General features: G+C 38.2%; 1 long non-coding RNA gene across 1 annotated transcript in view; it reads left to right on the plus strand.

Moving 5' to 3' along the window:
* The window catches only part of LOC145549792 (uncharacterized), a 66,040-nt gene that overhangs the window by 30,494 nt on the left and 17,061 nt on the right, over window positions 1–18,485 (plus strand). The window contains exon 2 of the long non-coding RNA XR_014085641.1: window positions 1,050–1,182. This is a non-coding gene — a long non-coding RNA (uncharacterized LOC145549792). The remainder of the gene's footprint in view (window positions 1–1,049; window positions 1,183–18,485) is intronic.

Genomic DNA, 18,485 nt, shown 5'->3' on the forward strand with positions numbered 1-18,485 from the left:
ACCATCTAAAAATGAAAAATGTTCAGAAAGTGCATGAGTATTTATGCTCAATAAATGACAAACGATTTACAATGACTGAAAAACTCTGCAAGTAATGTACGGTGGCCCTGAAGGTCAAACCATCTCAACAAATCAGCCAGCACAAACATGACATCATTAACCAACCGTGTTCTTCTCCTTCCTCCGGTCTAAGCTTATTGACCTATTTAGACAGTTTATCAGAAAAGATAACAGTTTATTTGGGATTTATTTACACTTTAGGCTACAAAACCACAAAATTTTACCAAGTATATTTGATCTAGTTTCTAGTACAAATATCGTAACTACACATAAAATAAGACAAAACTAACTTATAAGCAACTTTTCAGCAAGTTATGGGAGCTTGGTTTAAGTCAATGATTTCTTAATATTGCTGAAAATGTTCTAGCAGATAATTTCACTGATAAGATGGGAAAATGTCTTGTTATAAGTGGCATTAATCTGCCAATGGAACTAGTGTGTTTTCTGCAATTTAAAGGAATTATTGACTTAAAACAAGATCCAATATCTTGCTGAAAACTTATTTGTAAGTTAGATTTATCTTATTTCAAGTGAACTAAAACCTAAGCCAAAAATATTTGGTAATATGTTGTGTTTTTGCAGTGTAACATGTTTGAAGCTGCTAAATGAGCCGTTATCGTCTGGCTTTTCTCTAACATTCAGTAGAACGTTCTGCTGCTTCTTTTTGTGTATCTGCTCCGTTTTCTCAAACCCCCAGTCAGACTGAGGCAGATTCTGCTGGAGTTTACTTTCTATTAAAGGGAAGTTTTTCCTCTTCACTGTCGCTGCGTGCTTGCTCAGTGTGAATGAATGACTTGATGCAATCTGTGGGATTTTCTTAGAGAGAAATCCTTTAATTTGAATAATAAACTGATTTTGACTTTACTGTTTGATAACCAGGATTGTTTGGATGAATTATTTTTTGTAGCATGCCTTAAGATGAAATGTGTTGTGATTTGGGCTATGTAAGTAAACTGAATTTAGCAAAATTTCATATTTGCCTTTTGCAGATAACATGGTTCTGTCGGCTTCTTCAGAGGATGTCGTTCAGAGCACACTGAGCTGTTCGAAGTTGAGAGTAAAGTGGCCAGGATGAGAATCGGCTCCTCCAAGTCGGAGATCGTGTTTCTCGACTGAAAAAAGGTAAAGTCCCCCCTGTGGGTTGGAGGTGCTTCGCTTGAAGGAGTTCAAAGAGTTTAAAAGTCATATTTTGCATTTTTTTTAACTTCCATTTGGGTTTCTACTGCTTCTAAAAACAGCCCAAACGCTTAAAAAATACACCCAGATGCTTTCAGTGTCTGGAAAAGGAGCTGTTTCAAAAACCTTCCGAATGTAACATCACAAATCAACAGGCAGGCCTTTACTTGGTCAGCTGGTTTTATTACTGTATGCACTGTACAATGGCTGCTGGAACAGATAAGTGTTTTGTTGTTGACTTATCAATGAGAAACCATTTGCTGCATTTTTGTTGGTTGTACAGATGGCGCTACTTCTGCTTTTCAAAGATGTACGGTTGTATAATTGCTTATTTGTTTGTAGCCATTTTCACATGTGAGTGTAAACGTTGAGCTGGGGGGCGTGGCCAGCAGGAGCTTATTGGGATTTAATGTTAATCTGAAAGGAGCTCAGAATAGGCAGATTAAAATCTCATTATCTAAGAAAGATTTTGTGTAAAAAAAAAAACATGTTTTGTATAACCTATAGACCTAACATGTTAAAAGGAGCAGAATAGGCCACTTTTAAGTATCTCAGGTTATTGGTCAGGAACTGGAGATGAACTGAGTTCAAATGGGATGGACAGAACAAAACATCAATCTAAGATGATAGTTGCAGAATATCTCTAACCTGTGTCCCACGAGTATTGCTGAAGTTTTCGGTTCTCTTGATTGTGACAAACTGTTTACAGAGTCAGATGCTTCAGTCTGTGTGTGAGTTTGTGTGTGTGGTTTGTGGGGAGGGAGAAATAGAGTCTAGGAGTGTGACTCTAATTAAAACGATGAAAATAATTACTGATACAGGCTGACAGACAGCCTCGCCCTCAGACATCCTCAGTAATTAGTTAATTAACCAAACGCAAATTAGCAGCAAGAATTAGTCAGCCAGGCTTAACGGAGAAGATGGTGAGCACTCCTCTCGCTTGCTGCTTTGCTACTCTCTGCTACGCCTGTGCTATCAGTGTGTGTGTGTGTGTGTGTGTGTGTGTGTGTGTGTGTGTGTGTGTGTGTGTGTGTGTGTGTCTGCAGCGCAACACTTTCCTCTTTTAAAAAAGTTTGAAATAGGGCATGTCTGCTTTATTACACTTTATCGCTGCTTTGCATGACACAGTCGCAACACACTGAGTAATATTTTATGCCTAAGTCAATTCATTCAAATTAAAAACTGATTTCTGGATAATGAGCCTGTAATTTTCTCAGTTTTTTGCCTAAAAAACTGGGATACATGGAGAGCATGTTTGCATCCGTTCCTTTTTAAATCCCCCTAAACATACAGCAGGGTAATAAAAATGCTAATTAAAGAAAAGTATTAAGCTCTAATTTTTTGTCAGGACACGTAAACATTTGCTTCAAGAACTTAAAACTTTAGTTTAAACACAGTGGGGAAGACCAAAGAAATATTTTCCCCAATGGACATAACTCGTATATAAATTATGTGCTGCATATATGCACACCCCCCTCGTTGTAGCTCAAATGATCCAAACAAGCCGCTGCATGGTAGCTCCCCTGAGGCCCTGCAGGTCAGAAGAACAACCCTTTGGATGAAGTCAACATGATTATGAGTGCAGGGATGAATATTCGCCCACTGCTGGCTGCAGCGGGCGGGCGGGCCGCTGCAGCGCTGGAAGTGGCTGCTACTCCTCTTGTTAACACTCACTCTGACTCGCCTGTGGCTCATTTTCTGATCTGAGAGAGAACAATGCTGCAGCCGAACAGGAACCTGAAAATTTGACTTATTATAGCCATATATAAAATATGTGCGAATGTGAATAGAGTCCTCATTGTGAACAAATCCCGTGAAAAGTCTGTATCCAACTGAGAATTCAGCCTCCTCTTAAGTGTCTGCGGTTCCTGGGAGAGTTTGTACCCGGTGGCATAAACCTATTGTTGTCCAAAAACAATTAAAACATCAAAGAGCGACGCTGCTGCTCTCTGTAACATCTTCCTTCATTACTGCAAATGTGGACACTGTAGTTTAACCATACACAACCCTGATAGTGGAATTGCTAAAAGGTAATGGTAATGTGCAAGTGAAAATAATTATTTACTTTTGTTTGGGTATTATTTAAAATTATGGCATCTAGCTATTATGGGAGGCTAAAGAACCAAACTTTAGAGAGAAAAAAGTAAATTTACCTTTAACTGTGTTCAATTTATATGAATTTGGGACGGCTCAGGCTTTCTTTGAGTGGTTCAAGATCACCAAATGATCTTCATATGTTAAATTTAGCAGTTAACGTTAGCTATGAGAGGCTAATTTCAAAGCGGATCTGTTTTTGTACTTCCATTTGGATCTTAACTGCTTCTGAAATCAGCCCAAATGTGCAAAAGTGCAGTTTACTTTCAATAAGTTAATATTTTTTAGTGTTTGGAAAATAAGCTGTTTTAAAAACCTTCTAAATGTTAATTCTCAACCAACTGGCATTGTGCCGTTACCTAGCAACCCCAGCCAAGCCCAGCCCGTTACCTAGCAACCCAAGTGGTATTCCAGAGTTAAAGTGAAAAAATGGACATATTGCAACATCCCTTACATAATGCAAAACAAATATTGTTTTTTAAAATATAGAATTATACAGGCTTAGCTACCTGAGGAACTTAAAGGTAATGTTTTAATCTAATGTGATATCAGTTTGTTTTATCTGCCTTGTTTGTGCTGCACACAAATTGATAAAGCAATATCTCAGAAGCAGAGTTTCCCCCAGAAAACTTGCTGAGCTCGGTGCTCGGGGTGCTGGAGCAGTGGTCCAGCCGCCCGCCATGTTTCTGAGTTAAAACATGTTTAAAGTTGAAAGAAAATCTGAAAATATCACTTGATTATACTTTACAGGAAAACTGAAAGTTTAATACCTAAACACCAACTATAAAGTCTTAAAAAAAAGGTAATAATTAAAAGAAACTAAAATAAATAAACAACGCTAAGCCTGGTGGGGGCACAAGTAAAGCCTGGTGGCCCGCCAGGCTTCTAATACACTGGGGGAAACCCTTTGGTTTTGGAAATGTGACATCACTGATCAGTTAATAGGAAAATAAAATTACCATTTAATATTGTCTATAAAGTCAATAGCAGGACAATAGATGTTCTCTGTAAAGGAATGTGTGTAGCTTAAGAAAACCTATCATAACATTTTATTACGTTTCCTGTGAAAGTATAAATATGTATTTCTATTGTTCATTGTCTTCAAAACTGTGACAACTAGCTTCTGAAAAACATGCAAAAAATGCATGAATAAATCAGCTTTGCTGCATCACTAGGACACACATACAGTATTATTACATAAACACACGCAGAGGAAACAATGGATGGTTTTGTCACTGGGCATATGCATGCATACTTGCGATAATCTTTGAATATTTTGAGCGTGTGTGTTTATGCACATGCTCACTTTTTGCTTGAGGCAGTGGAGACATGAACATTCAGGTCAAACTCATCAATCAGAGTCCAGAGTTGTGTACGTTTCTGTTTGTGACTGTGTGTGTGAGCATTAAATGTTTTTTATGTAACATTAAACCAGCATTAGTTGTGTTCAGAGATGTTTCTGTCCATTAGCCCTGCAGAAAGGTCTGTGCAACCTTCACTTTCACTGAACTCCTACTGCTGTAGCTCTTACAGTAGGTTTATATTAGTGATTATAATTCCAAGTCATTCCAGTAAATAAAAGTGTTTGCTTTCATTTTGAAAGAAAATAGACACATGGCATAAAAACATCATAGGTTTCAAGGTTGATTTGACTAAATATTTCCAAATAAAATACCTTCCAGTGTTGATATAAGTAATAAAAATGTGGATTTGCTAAAAACAGAGGAACTTTCTCCTTTTGTAAGTTCCCATTGATGTGGGAAGTTATGTGTAATGCAGTCAGATGGATTTCATTAAATTACTCATAATGAGCAATTAATTTTCTAAAATGTAAACAAATGTTCTTCACCTTCTTAAGTGTCTTTAAAAATGCTTTGAGGATTCAAAATTAATATATTTCTCTGAGAAACACGTCTACTGAGGGTTTTGCAACCGCTGTACAATGGCTGCTGGAAAAGGCAAATGTTTTGTTGTTGACTTACCATCCAGAGTCCACTTGCTGTATTCTTGTTGGTCGTGCAGGAGGCTCCACTTCTGCTTGTCAAAGATATACAGTTGTATAAGTGCAAATCTGTTTGCAGCCATTTTCAGGTGTGAGTGTAAACGTTGAGTTTGGGGGCGTGGCCAGCAGCAGCTTACTTGGATTTAAAGTGACAAGACGCCCTAACAGCTCCTGCTGGAAGGAACTGAAAACTAAAATCTTATCTAAGAAATTTTTTTTGCAAAAAATGCCAATAAACCTATCCTAAGCTGTTCAATAGGCCACCTTTAAAATTGAGGAAAGCAAAAAAAAAATAAAAAAATGGATTCAGTCCAACTTGAGACATTTTATATTTTTCATTCTGTTAAATCGTCATGCGATCTCCACCTTCCCTCTGTGTTCCTGTTCATATTAACGGTTTGAAAAGCTAAAACTGCTCCATGACTGTAAGCAGCAATTACTCTTGTGGGAACATCTGACATTTCTCAGACACTGAGCAGCCAGCAGCACAGAAAACTGCTGCAGAGGGATTCAAACGTTTTCTCCAGGGACTCCCACTGAAAGCTAATCAAGACAAAACACAACCCAGAAACTCTAAAGTAATAATTTTTGACAGTAGCTTTGCAATAGGAGGAACAACCTCAGGGGACTGTGTGTCGATATATTTCTTTTTTCAGAGAAGGATGAATATGTTTTCCTTCTTCTTCAACTTCACGATGTCACTTCTTTTAATTTTTGTTACAAAGAGAGGCTGGAACTAAACTATCAGCAGTAGAAGTGTATTTCCTTACATTCTCAAATACAGGAGAAATATATTCACTAACAAGTTATTTTTACAGTATTGATGTAAATTGTTTAAAAACAACCCAGACTGGCAAAAAATGTCAGTGTTGAAGTTTGTGCATACATAGAGCAGAACTTTTCAGGAAAAGAAGCTGAACAATTGTTTCACAGCTCTCTCAATAACTTATCTAAACTTTACTGGAACGTCTGAAACACAATGCTGAGAAAACTGAGTTAATTAGAAATGCTAAGTTCACTTTTTTCTAGAAGCTTCACCCCAAACTTCCAGGTTAATATCACACATTAATTTCTGGGATAAATTTCTACCTGGATATTCATTCATTTGTTAAAATACGGTTCCATAAAGCTCCCCAAGTTCCTGGAAAAGGCTGGAATTGACTCTAATTTTTATTCATTCAGTGGTTTACAAAAATGAACCATGTTTAAAGGGGACACGTTATGCAAAATGTACATATTGCACGTTTTTATGCTTCCATTTGTGTCGCTACTGTTTCTAAAAACAGACTTAAGTACTTAATAAAACACCCACCCAGGTGTTGGACATTTAGTTAATGTTTTTTAGTGTTTGGAAAACGAGGAGTTTCAAAAACCTCCAAATTGTAGAGTCACATTTAACCGGCACTGCACCGTTGCCTAGCAACACCCCTGTGAGCACCGGGACTTTTGGTCAACTGACAAGTGATTTGTAGTTGAATTACTATTCAGAAATCTCTTGCTGCATTCCTGTTGGTTGCGCAGGAGGCTCCACTTCTGCTTTTCAAAGATGTACAGTTGTGTATAACTGCAAATCTGTTTGCAGACATTGTCATGTGAGAGTGTAAACGTTGAGTTGGGGGGCGTGGCCAGTAGCTGCTTGTTTGGATTTAAAGTGACAGGAGACCCTAAAGCAGCTCATCCTGAAAGGAATGAGACTAAAATTTTATTATTTCAGAATGATTTTGTGAAAAAAATATATATATATTTAAATATAGTGAGGATGTGTTGAATATCCTATCCTAACCTGTTGAAGCAAGTACAGTAGGTCACCTTTAACAAAAAACAAGTTATAGTTTTGTTCCCTATAAACTGGATTTAAATTGGATCACATGGTTGGACTGAAAAGCGTCAGAGGCTTGATGTGTTTGGATTGGCTCTACTTTATTTATTGGTGTAAATAAAAAGCGGATATAAGGATGATACGATGTCGTGACCTCCTGCTGCCCCCAACCCGACTCCATGCCTATGAACTCTCTTTGTTCCTATTGGTGCGGCGGCGGTTGACTTTGCCCTGATGTCAGAGAAATGATGTGACCTGAAGGCATCTGCTCTCCTTCCCTAGAAGCTCCACACACACACATGCAAACATAGCATACATTTCTACAACACACACACTCCCCACACCCCTGTCTTTTGGTATTTCTCGGGTATCCACGCCCCGTGTCCTGCGGTGTGGCTCCTGCAGAGGAGTGTATGTTTTGTTTATGGTCAGTGACATGCACAAGCACTGTGGGGCCTAACTGAATGTGAGCACTGTCAGAAAGGATTAGAGCTGCGTGTGTATGCGTGTGTGCGTGTGTGTTTGCTAGTTGACTGGTGGGGAGACACCAGTACAGATGGGGGCTTCAGAAGTGATGAGTGTCATTGCTGGACCCTCTTCCTGTCCTCTTGGTTCAGCGTCAAGAAAAGCCCGGACGCCGCCGTCAGGGCTAACATTAGCAGCCCATCGGCCAGACCACGATCCCCTTTGTCTCCTTGTCCCTGTGTCACACACACTTTGATTAGCTCATGCTAAAAGCTGCAACACCATTCTAAGGAGGGAAACCATGAGATCCATGAAAATGTTTAAAGCCGCACAAAAGTTTGCAGAATCAAACTGTTACGCTTATAGCAAAGAAATACAAATTACTTAAAAGTACAATCAAGTGAAGTCGAGTCATCAATAAATTAAACATCACAGGGTTTTCTGAAGTTTGTTTAAAATGACATACCCAAATCTAATTTAGTTTTTCTCAACAATTACAAACTTTATGTCAATAATATTAGTATCAAAATAAAGCTAACAGTTGGGAGATGCCATCAGAAGTATAAGTATCGCAGCAGCTGCTGGAGTTTCAGAGAAAATTAAAACAAAAAATAATTTTGATTTTTTTTTTTTTTGTCCCTCTCCAGAATTATTAGCATTATAGAGTATTTAGAAATGTCATAAATAAGGCTAGAGACTTTTGCAGCTTTACTTGTGCAAAGATTGATGCAGCTGAGGTAAATTTACAGAAGTTTTTTTAAAGAAATGGCGAGACGTTTTGCCTTTGATGGCTGGCACCATTTACAAGCTGGAGATTTCTTGCTTTTTTACTTAATAACTTTATTTTTCTGTGTATGAAGTTGCTGATTTTTGATTAATTTTTTTAAATACCCACATTTTTATTAAACTCTAACAAAACAATAAGAAATTATGTTTGACTTAAATTGAAGTGTATTTTTTGCGAATCCTGTGTAAAAAAGATAACAAATTTAGGCATATTTTACTGCGAAAGAAAGTAAAATCAGAATGTGTACTCTTTTTTGGCACTACCAGAGCTCCATACAATGTCTTTTTGATGAAGGTTCCTGCTCACTTCATGCGTTTTAGGGACGTTGTAGTTGACAACTTTCCAATCATCAACTTTTGTCTTTCCTGTTTTCAGTAAATGGTGCAGATTTCATATTCATTATAGCAAATTGTTTATTTCAAATGAACACAGCTCCTGTTTTTTTATAATAACGCTGAATAAAAACATGTTTATGAGAAATACGCCAAAGATGAGTGCAGACGTTGTAGGAATGAACAGCGGTGAGGCCTGTCCCACTTTGACCACCGTCGGATGTTAGTTTCTTGAATCGTTTCTTATATCTGCTGCCCATCACACACACTCCTCCTCTCTCAGCGTCAGTCGTGCTGGGAGGTTGGGTCGGATACTAAAAAAGGTCGATGGCTAGATCATGGCCTTGTTCACTCAATCAGACGAGGCTTTTTCTCCCGACTCTGAGCAGAAACCTCTGTTGCCCTGAGGCCAAATCCATCTTTAACTCCCTCACACAGCCAGTGGATAAACTGGAGCTGAATTTCTATTTTACTTTGTAACTGACAGGTTTTTTTTATTATTATTATTATTTAACTTCTCACCGTTCTCAGGGTGAAAACCACTTCACTTGTTTTGCATGTTTTATTAAAATCCTTGATCACATTTTGAGGATTGATATGTTAGGTAATGAATAAACCTTCTTCTCTCTGATGCCAGTTTAAGTTTTTTAAAGGTCTGACCAGAAAATTCTGATATCTTATTAATTATAAGATAAAGAAATGTAGCTCTAGTTTTTAGTCTGACTGAAAATGAACTCAAATGTTCATTAAAAATTTTAATTTTTGGTTAAAGTGTAATAAATAGGACAAAAAATATGTTTCTACATATTGTCAATCACTGGTCAAAGCTGATTAAGACAAAACTGCAAACTTAAATCTGGCAAAAATAAATAAAACGCAAAATAGTCTTTGTATGTTTGTGTTTATCTGTTAGTAACTAAAAAAACCACCAAAATATTTAATAATTTAGAGGAAGACCCAAGTGCTGGTGTGGTAGAACAAAGTAAAATGTCATTGATAAATTAGAAAGTGTAGCAAAAAGCTTCTTATTTTGCAGATTTTTTTCTTGTAAGTAACAGAAGTTATATAAAATCTTAAAATTCAGAGTTTCTTCAGACTCAGTTAGCACGTTTATTACTGACCCAAACTTGGAAATAGCTATAAGATGAAATTTAATCACGGTGTGAGATATAGAACAAATGGACATCATGAAAAGACGTCTTGAGCTTCTTCTTGGTGGTTTTTATTCACAGACGTTTCCAGTTCAGCCAACGAAAATTATTTCTCACAATTTTCCATCTTCAGCTCTCAGTTGCTAAAATCTGACTGGTTTTATAGAGAAACGCCTGAACCTCATCAGTTTGCACCGTTATAAAACAGATTAAACCAAAACCACTCAATCTACTCAGAGACAGGAATAGCTTGTGAAGCTAATGCTGCTTTCCAGTTGAAATCTGAACTGGGAAATTCCAACTTCCCAGTAGGGAAGAATCAACTGGAATGCCCTACAATGTCCTAGATTTCCCACTGGGAACTGGGAGCAGCTCCGACCACCCCCAGTTACAACCATTAAGGCGGACTTTGCGTTTCAATATGGCCGCTCCTCACATCAACAGTAGCAAGACGTGGTGGAAACATGTTTAATTTACAAGACAGAAATGTAAAAATGAGGGTAAAATCTGTTATATGTGGCACCTGCAACTCAAAACTGAACAAACTGAAAATTAGTGATAAAAATTACATTTGTTAGTTTGTAAGAGATACTGTACTGCAAACGTATTGAAATGTTGACTTCTTAGCTGAAACGCTGTTACTTTGGGTGTGACGTCAAACCCTGTTCCCACTTCCTAGATGCATTAGTTTCAACAGCAAGGATAAACTACAGCTCTATCAGTAATTTATGAATATGTTTTAAGGGATAAGAGGTGAATAAATACAATCTCTACCACTTTGTCACCGTACGGGAATCATGTATTTACCAGAGCACGATGTAGCTTCATGAAAGTGCCAGTAAAGCAGAGATTAAACACAAACTGTGAATAAGTTGGACTCATATATTTGGGTTATTGAGACAAAGTGTCCTTCAATAAAACCTTTAAAAGTTATTTCTTCCCTCGTCTGGAAGTCAGATATTGTATTTCTAAGAGCCTCCTGCAATTTTACTCAGTGTTTTTATTCTCCCGGGTGATTTTTTTTCTTTTTTTAGTGAAGTATTTTTGTAGCGTTCTCATTTTCCTCTTTGTGTCGGTTATTGATGTTCCTGACCTCCTGCTGTGACCGTCGTTCTTCTGATTCACAGATCCGGGCTCTGTGTTTATGTTTCTGGAACCGTTTTGACCCAAGCACGGCTCCGTCAATAACAACAGCTCATATCCAGCTGTCAGGGGAATGTTTGCAGGGAGATATCTGTAAATGAGAGGTGATGATGCACACACACATCCTCAAACTCAATAAGAGCTATATTGCTTTAATTTATGTAAAATCCATACGATCTATTTTAAAGATGAACGACTTTGCATGTTTTATTTCCATTTAACCTCCATCAGAACTTATTTAATTGGTCATTGATTAAATGTTGGAGATTTATCCCATCAAGCAAGTGCAGCCGTTTAACAATTTGATATTATGGCTACATTTCCATTACAAATATGCTCAAAACTGTAATATGCTGCTGAAGTTGCACCAACACAATTTTGCAGTTGTAGTGATATATATAAGAAATGCAAATAAAAATCACACGTAAATAGGTTTGTTCACTCTGTAAATCATTAAAAAAACTTTCTGCCCCATCATCCTCAAACCACTTCCTGTCGTCGTCTGACGTTTCCACCAGTAGTAACATCCGGTTGTTGATCACATGACTCGTGTTTCATGAAATAAGTCTTTCTGTTGCAGAAAGATTTATTTTTACTGGCTTCTTTTTACTTGTTTACAGATCGTTTACTTTGTGTTTAGTCACAGACCAATTTCAGAATAATCTTTTTGTTTTGTTTGTTAATCCACTTTAATCTTACATGTGAATCATTCGGCCATAAAAAGAATCCTGAGGCGAGTACCGAGAAACTTACCAAAGAACCAGTTTAGAAGCAAATCTTTTTCCTACTTCTTACTTGATTTAATGTGCTTTCTTGATAAAAGTCTGTCTCAACACAGTGTTCCCATTTATTAATCTAAAAACATCAATCCCTTCATAATATTTCCCTCCCTGTAACCATTTAAAATGGTATTGATCAATAGTTCTCTAGACCTTGAGAAGGACTTTGACCTGTAAATCATCTAGAAATACAGCAGTTCTTTAACCCGAGGGATGAGCTGGTGTTGTTTTACTCATAACAGATAATTTAGAAACCAATATGAATCAAATCTCTGCTACAGTCAGTCTGCTACATGGGCATAAATACCAAACATAACACAGTTTGGCCTACATTAAATAGCATTTGGTTCAAAAACAACCAAAGGAAGAACCGTCCAGAGCATCAGTGCATTAAACTGCTGCTTTCACGATTTTCTTCTCACTTAGGCGCCTCGTCTCCACTGTCAAGTCTCACTCCAGCTGGTTAATGTCTGGTTAGGTTCTAGCCAAGTTGGGTGCATTTCCTTTGCCAGTGTTTCTCACTATGTGACCATGAATATGGGCAGGAATAGATGAGCAGGAATTCACTTTTTGCACATTTTTGTGCTTCTATTTGGATCTACAAACAGCCCAAGTGTTTAAGAAAACACCCATCTGTTTGTTTTAGGAATGAGTTAATTATTTTTTGGTGTCTAATGAGTTGTTTCAAATGTTTGTTGTGCCACAAATTAACGAGCACTGCGCTGTTACCTAGCAATCCTAGGTGAGCTCCAGCATGTTTGGTCAGCTGGTTTTATCATTGGTACAATGGCTGCTGGAAAGGCAAATGTTTTGTTGTTGACTTGCCATCCAGAAACCATTTACTGCATTCTTGTTGGATGTGCAGGAGGCTCCACTTCTGCTTTTCAAAGATGTATGGTTATGTAATTGCTTATTTGATTGCAGCCATTTTCAGGTGTGAGTTGGGCGGTGTGGTCAGCAGCAGCTTATTTGGATTTAAAGTGACAGGAGGCCCTAAAACAACTCATTCTGAAACTGTTCACAATATGCAGAACTGGTTAGACTAAAATCTCATCATCTAAGAATGATTTTATGGAGAAATGTAATGAGCATTTTCTGTTCAGCCCATAGACCTACTCTAACCTGTTCAAGGAAGCATGGAAGGTCACTTTAAAGCTTTAAGAATTTAGGGATGGGTCAAAACCTTTGCAGGTGTTAACATGACCACTTAGGTTTGATATAAATTATGAACTGACATTCATTGGGATTAACAAATAGAAGCTGATTAATTCATGTAACTTTTTAACACTTAGTTTAGCAACAGAAGAGGAAGACACTGAAGTAACCAAACATGAAGATGTACCATTATGTCTGACCTTGCAACACTGGCTGTGAGGGAGAATTGTTTTCTATTCTTGTGTTTCTATGTTACCGTCTGAGTGTAAGAAGCTGTGTGGCAAAATCCGAGTCTCCTCTGTGCAACCTTGACCCGTCTGGAGAGGCAGCCTCGCCTCAGCAGCGCCACGTTGTCACATCAGCTCAGCGTCTTCAGTTGAACCTTAAGGGACTCGGACTGCCCGTGTCCCTGCCCAGCCATTCTACCACCACTCCCCCGTTACAAACACCAACAAGACCACAGATACGCACACACACGCAGCGTCTCCTCCTGCCCTGAGCTACCCAAAAACACATCCCTGCACATTGTCTTGCATGCATACTGATAACTCACACACACTATCAACAGCGGCAGACAGCGACCTGGCTGGCTGGCTGCTGGAGTGCTGACAAAGCCCAGACTCTGCCTGCTGCTCGGCCCTGCAGACACGGGGACGGTGCTGGAGACAAACTCTGGCCTCCAGCCTCTCCCAGTCAGCTCTACATATGTCACATGTTAATGACATCAAGGCTGCGGCCACCCACAGACTGCTGCACACTTGAGAGTAACAGATTAAGAAATAAAGCCCTTTCTCCTTGGAACACCAGTCTTATCTCTCTGCTTTGACATTCCTTGCCAGGACCTGGAGGCTTTAACCCTTAACTGCACTGCAGGTCGGCTGGCGGGTCTCTGGTCACCTCTCCCTGGTTTGTTACACTCAGAATAAAATTTATAGGGCTGCAACTAACCAATAATTTGGTAATCGATTAATTTGACGATTAATCGGATTAAAAAATGTCACATTCTACAGATTTTTCATTTAACCACTTACACTGTTTTCATACAATGTTAGAAATTTATTAAAAGACTTTTCATGAATCAATTAATTTCCTTTTTTACATAAGAGAAAAAGAACTGAATCGAGTTTTCTGACGATTAATTGATTAATCAGACTAAAAACAACTAATTTTACAGATTTTTTATTTCACCACTTAAGCCATCTCTATGCAATACTAAAAGTATATTAAAAGATACAAATAAAAACATAATTCAATTATTTTTTTCCATGATAAAAAGGAATTTGTAGAATATTCTGACAATTATTTGATTAATCGGATAAAAAAAAAAGACTAATTTTACAGATTTTTCATTTCACCACTAAAACATACATTAAAAGATACAAATAAAAACATAATTTTTTTTATCTGAGAAAACAGGAATTAAACAATTATTTGTTTGGTTAATCGATTAATCGGATTAAAAATAACCCTTTGCAGAATTTTTTCTCGTCACTTAAACATTCTTTATACAATATTAGAAATGCATTAATGACGGAAAACAGAAAACATTAAATTCCTTTTTTACATAACTAAATAAACATTTTATTGCCTTTAATGCAGTACCACAGCATTCCTTTAGTGAATTTGAACTGGGTGAAGCTAAAGCTCTGCCACTCAAAGAGTTTTGGCTAAAACATATTTCCAAAGATGTTTGTATCAGAAATGCAAAAATTTATATATTTTTGGTGCAGTTTTGACTTAATTACTGTTCTGAATATGTTTTTTTTTCCTTCCAAGGAGCCTTTGTTTGAGTCTCTATACTCCTGTTAACGATTAATCGATTACTGAACTAACTGACTATTATTTCAGTAATCGATTAATCCGATTAATCGTTTCATCCCCAAATATTTATTTGCACAGCTCCATTATACAGTACCATTATAATATTTATGATTCATGTTTTTCTTCTTGGGAAATAATGAATATTTGTAGCCTTGAGGTTTCCTCTGTTAATTAATTATGTGAACAGTGGAAGGGGAAAGTAAAAGTCATTATTCTGGTGTTTTGGTTCCTCATCCTGAACAAGCGCTCCGATGGGAAGCTGAAGAAGACGCTTCCTTTTGTTTTTATGGGAATTTGGGCCAAAAACGCGTTCAGAGCTTTAAATCCTGATCCTATTAGTCTGGTCTATATTGAGAACAGCCTCCATCTGCAGAAAGAGACGCTGCAGCTTCTTTTGTTGAACGTGACTGATTCACTTTCACCTTTTGTGTGTGTGTGTGTGTGTGTGTGTGTGTGTGTGTGTGTGTGTGTGTGTGTGTGTGTGTGTGTGTGTGTGTGTGTGTGTGTGTGTGTGTGTGTGTGTGTGAGCTCTGCCTTTCATATCGATCACGGCTCTGCCAACTGTTTGTTTTGTCTTTTCATGTGATGAACCCCGGGCCCTGGGTTGAGGCCCCGGCGGAGCCGCGCTTCTCGCCAAAGGGCTTTTTGTGAGACGGTGTCACGCTCCCTCGTTCCGGCGAGGCTTCGCCGTTCTTATTATTCATGGCTCTCTCCGCGTTTGTTGGGAAGGCCGGGATCAAACAGGCAGATTTGCCACGCCTGACACCCCTGCTGCTGGAAGTGTGTGTTCTGGCGGTGCGCGTGTTTGCGTGCGTGTGTGTGTGTGTGTGAACTCAGCTCGGACTCAGTAATGACAGGATTTGTTAAACAGTAAATTAATGAATAATGAAATATCCAGCACGCGCCTGCCTTGCCTGGAGCTTTGTGCCCGGAGCAGGAATTACTCCCGACCGGCACTCGCCTGCCTGCACGCTGGATCTCCTCTGTGTGTGTGTGTGTGTGTGTGTGTGTGTGTGTGTGTGTGTGTGTGTGTGTGTGTGTGTGTGTGTGTGTGTGTGTGTGTGTGTGTGTGTGTGTGTGTGTGTGTGTGTGTGTGTGTTGGATAAGCATTTTTACAGCCCATTGCGTGACAAAATGCCGAGGGGCTTTGCTGATGGGGCCTGCTCTCTCACTTCCCGGCGAAAAGGCGGACAGAAACACAGACGGGTGCAGACGGAGCTGCGTGGAGAACAGACTGCCGCCGCCGCCGCCGCCGCTGCTCTCCGTCCTCGTCGCCCCTCATGAGCTCAGTTCATAAGTGGATTACCTTTCCCTGCTCCTCTCATTAAAGTAACACCCTGTGACATTTTCATAAAAATAAATTTGGCCTCTCATTATCACCAATTCATCAAACACAAATGATTTATGTGGGATCAAACTGCTGTAAGCCAAGTTGTGCTTTTAGAAAACTGAGAGGCCTTCGCTGGCCTGATGAGGAGCAGCAGCAACCTCTGAATGGGACAGTCAGAAAAACTGTAAAACATATAAAATACAACTTTAAAATACAGATTAACCCGTAAAAAACACCTCTGTCTCCTGGAAATAACCGTTTTCTGTCCAGATTTTACTTTTATTTATGGTGAACTTTGGTTGTTAGCTAAAAGATTTTAGGTTTAATTTTTAACTGCAGGACATTTGAATGACTGTTTGGTGTGGATTTATTTTCATTATTTTAGTTTTTTGATTCTCACTTTGACTGTTTTCAAAGAGATTCACTATAAAATTCAATTATTTTGAAAGAAAAATGTCGGTTGACTGCTTGAGGATTGCTTGTAATTAAATTTATCTTTTAATCTAATCTCAGAATCTAAAACTAATTTCAACATTGTATACTTTTTAATTAAACTGTCACGTTGTGACAATTTGAAGAAATGAAATAAAATTCTAAAAATATGAATATTATTAAACTTTTCTGACCATTTTAAACTAAATCATACAATAATTTATCAATGCAAAGAAACATTAAAGTTAATGTAAGTTTTTGCATTCTTTCTGTAATAATACAACATAATTTGAGGTCACTGAGAAATACTATTTTAATGTCATTTTAAAGTCCTGTGTTCAGATTCAGTTACAGTCCAGATTGTTTTCATATCAGTTTGTTTTATCCTTTGGTTTTGCTTGGATGAAATCGGTTTTAGTTTAGTTTTCCTCTCTAACGCAGGAATTAAAGTTAAAATAAAAACTTTGCTTCCCAAAATAATTTGAAAAAAGACCAAAATAAGCTCTATTATGTAATATAAAACTACTTTCTTGCATATGATTAGGTATGCTCACGTCCATTCGCTTTTATTTGCATTTGTTTGAGTTTAAAGCAAGCAGTAAAGTAAAAAGCAAACTCCTATTTGTCATTTTTCAGGCTTATATAATTAAAGTTTCTTCAAATCCTTCAGTATTCACTCCTTTTATGCTGGTTTTAGGAATCGTGCAACTCATAGACACATGCTTTGATTGATATTTTTATTTTATCAATAACCAAATTGACCCCAGCCATAAAGATGAGGGCTGGCTGTAAAAAGTGCAGCGTTGGTTAAAATGAAATGTCGAATCCCTTCCTCAGATGTTTTCTCTGCTCATTTTCTCCCAGCCAACCTGTCGGACTCGTGGCCCCTGATACTCTGCAGCTTCCTGCCTTTTGTTGAGCGGGAATCGCTCGCGGACACGCGGCTGCTGAACTCTGCACCTGCGTCACGCCGCGTTCCACTCCACGGGTCACGCTGCGCCCGCAGGACACTTTCATCCTGCGGTCAGCCTATTTTCCTTCTCCCCGTGTCTCTGCCTTTCTCATTAGCTTTCTTTCCGCATGTTCTCTCTCTCTCTCTCCGCGCCGCTCGCCCCTCCTCCCCATGTGAGCCCAGCGTTGGGTCGTCATTAGCGCACCGGCTGCGGATGTCGAGGCCCGCAAGGCACCATGCTGTTCCCGCAAAATAAGGCCCTCGCTTCAGAGGAAAGCCTCTCCCTAGAAAAAAAAAAGAAAAAAAAATCCCACTGACGGGAAATTATGCCAATTATCTCCCTAGAAGAAGAAGAAGAGAAAAAACCTCTTCGTAAGCAGCCATTCTTTTTAAAAGTTTTCTCTCTAATTAGATTCAAATCATTTCTCACTATTGGCGATACAACATTTAAAATAAAATCAATATTGTATTCATCAGAGAAATCGGTTCCTCGTTGTCAGTTTTTAAGTTTTTGTTTTCCAGATTGTGACCTGTTAAAACATTTCATTTATTGGTGAATTTGAACGTAATTTGGCACATTTCCCTGCCGTCTGCAGCTGTTTCTGACTGAACGGATGTAAACGCTTCACTTGCAGGTTGTTGGCATGACGAGTTTTTTAGGGACATGAAATGAACTCAAGTCGACCTCAAACACTTAAACTGAATCCAATTTCATGCTTTTCTGCTCAGTCTTACAAATTTACAGAGAGGGATGGGAAGCCTGGAAATGAAATGGAAACATTGTTTAACACATTTTAATATAAAATCTATGAAAGTGGATTGTGTGGTTTGATGAACTCCTGCGTTTTTTTAATTTATTTAATATTATCTTCGAAACAAAACAACAAAGAAAAACCATTCTGCTAAGCCAGTTTAAAATAAATTCTGAATATGGAGGTATAAAACTACAGAAACCAGTTTAAAATCTAATTTGAGGTGAGTGCAGGC

Source organism: Poecilia reticulata, chromosome 21, assembly GCF_904066995.2.
Source record: "Poecilia reticulata chromosome 21, P_reticulata-male-v2, whole genome shotgun sequence".
Lineage (NCBI taxonomy): Eukaryota > Metazoa > Chordata > Actinopteri > Cyprinodontiformes > Poeciliidae > Poecilia > Poecilia reticulata.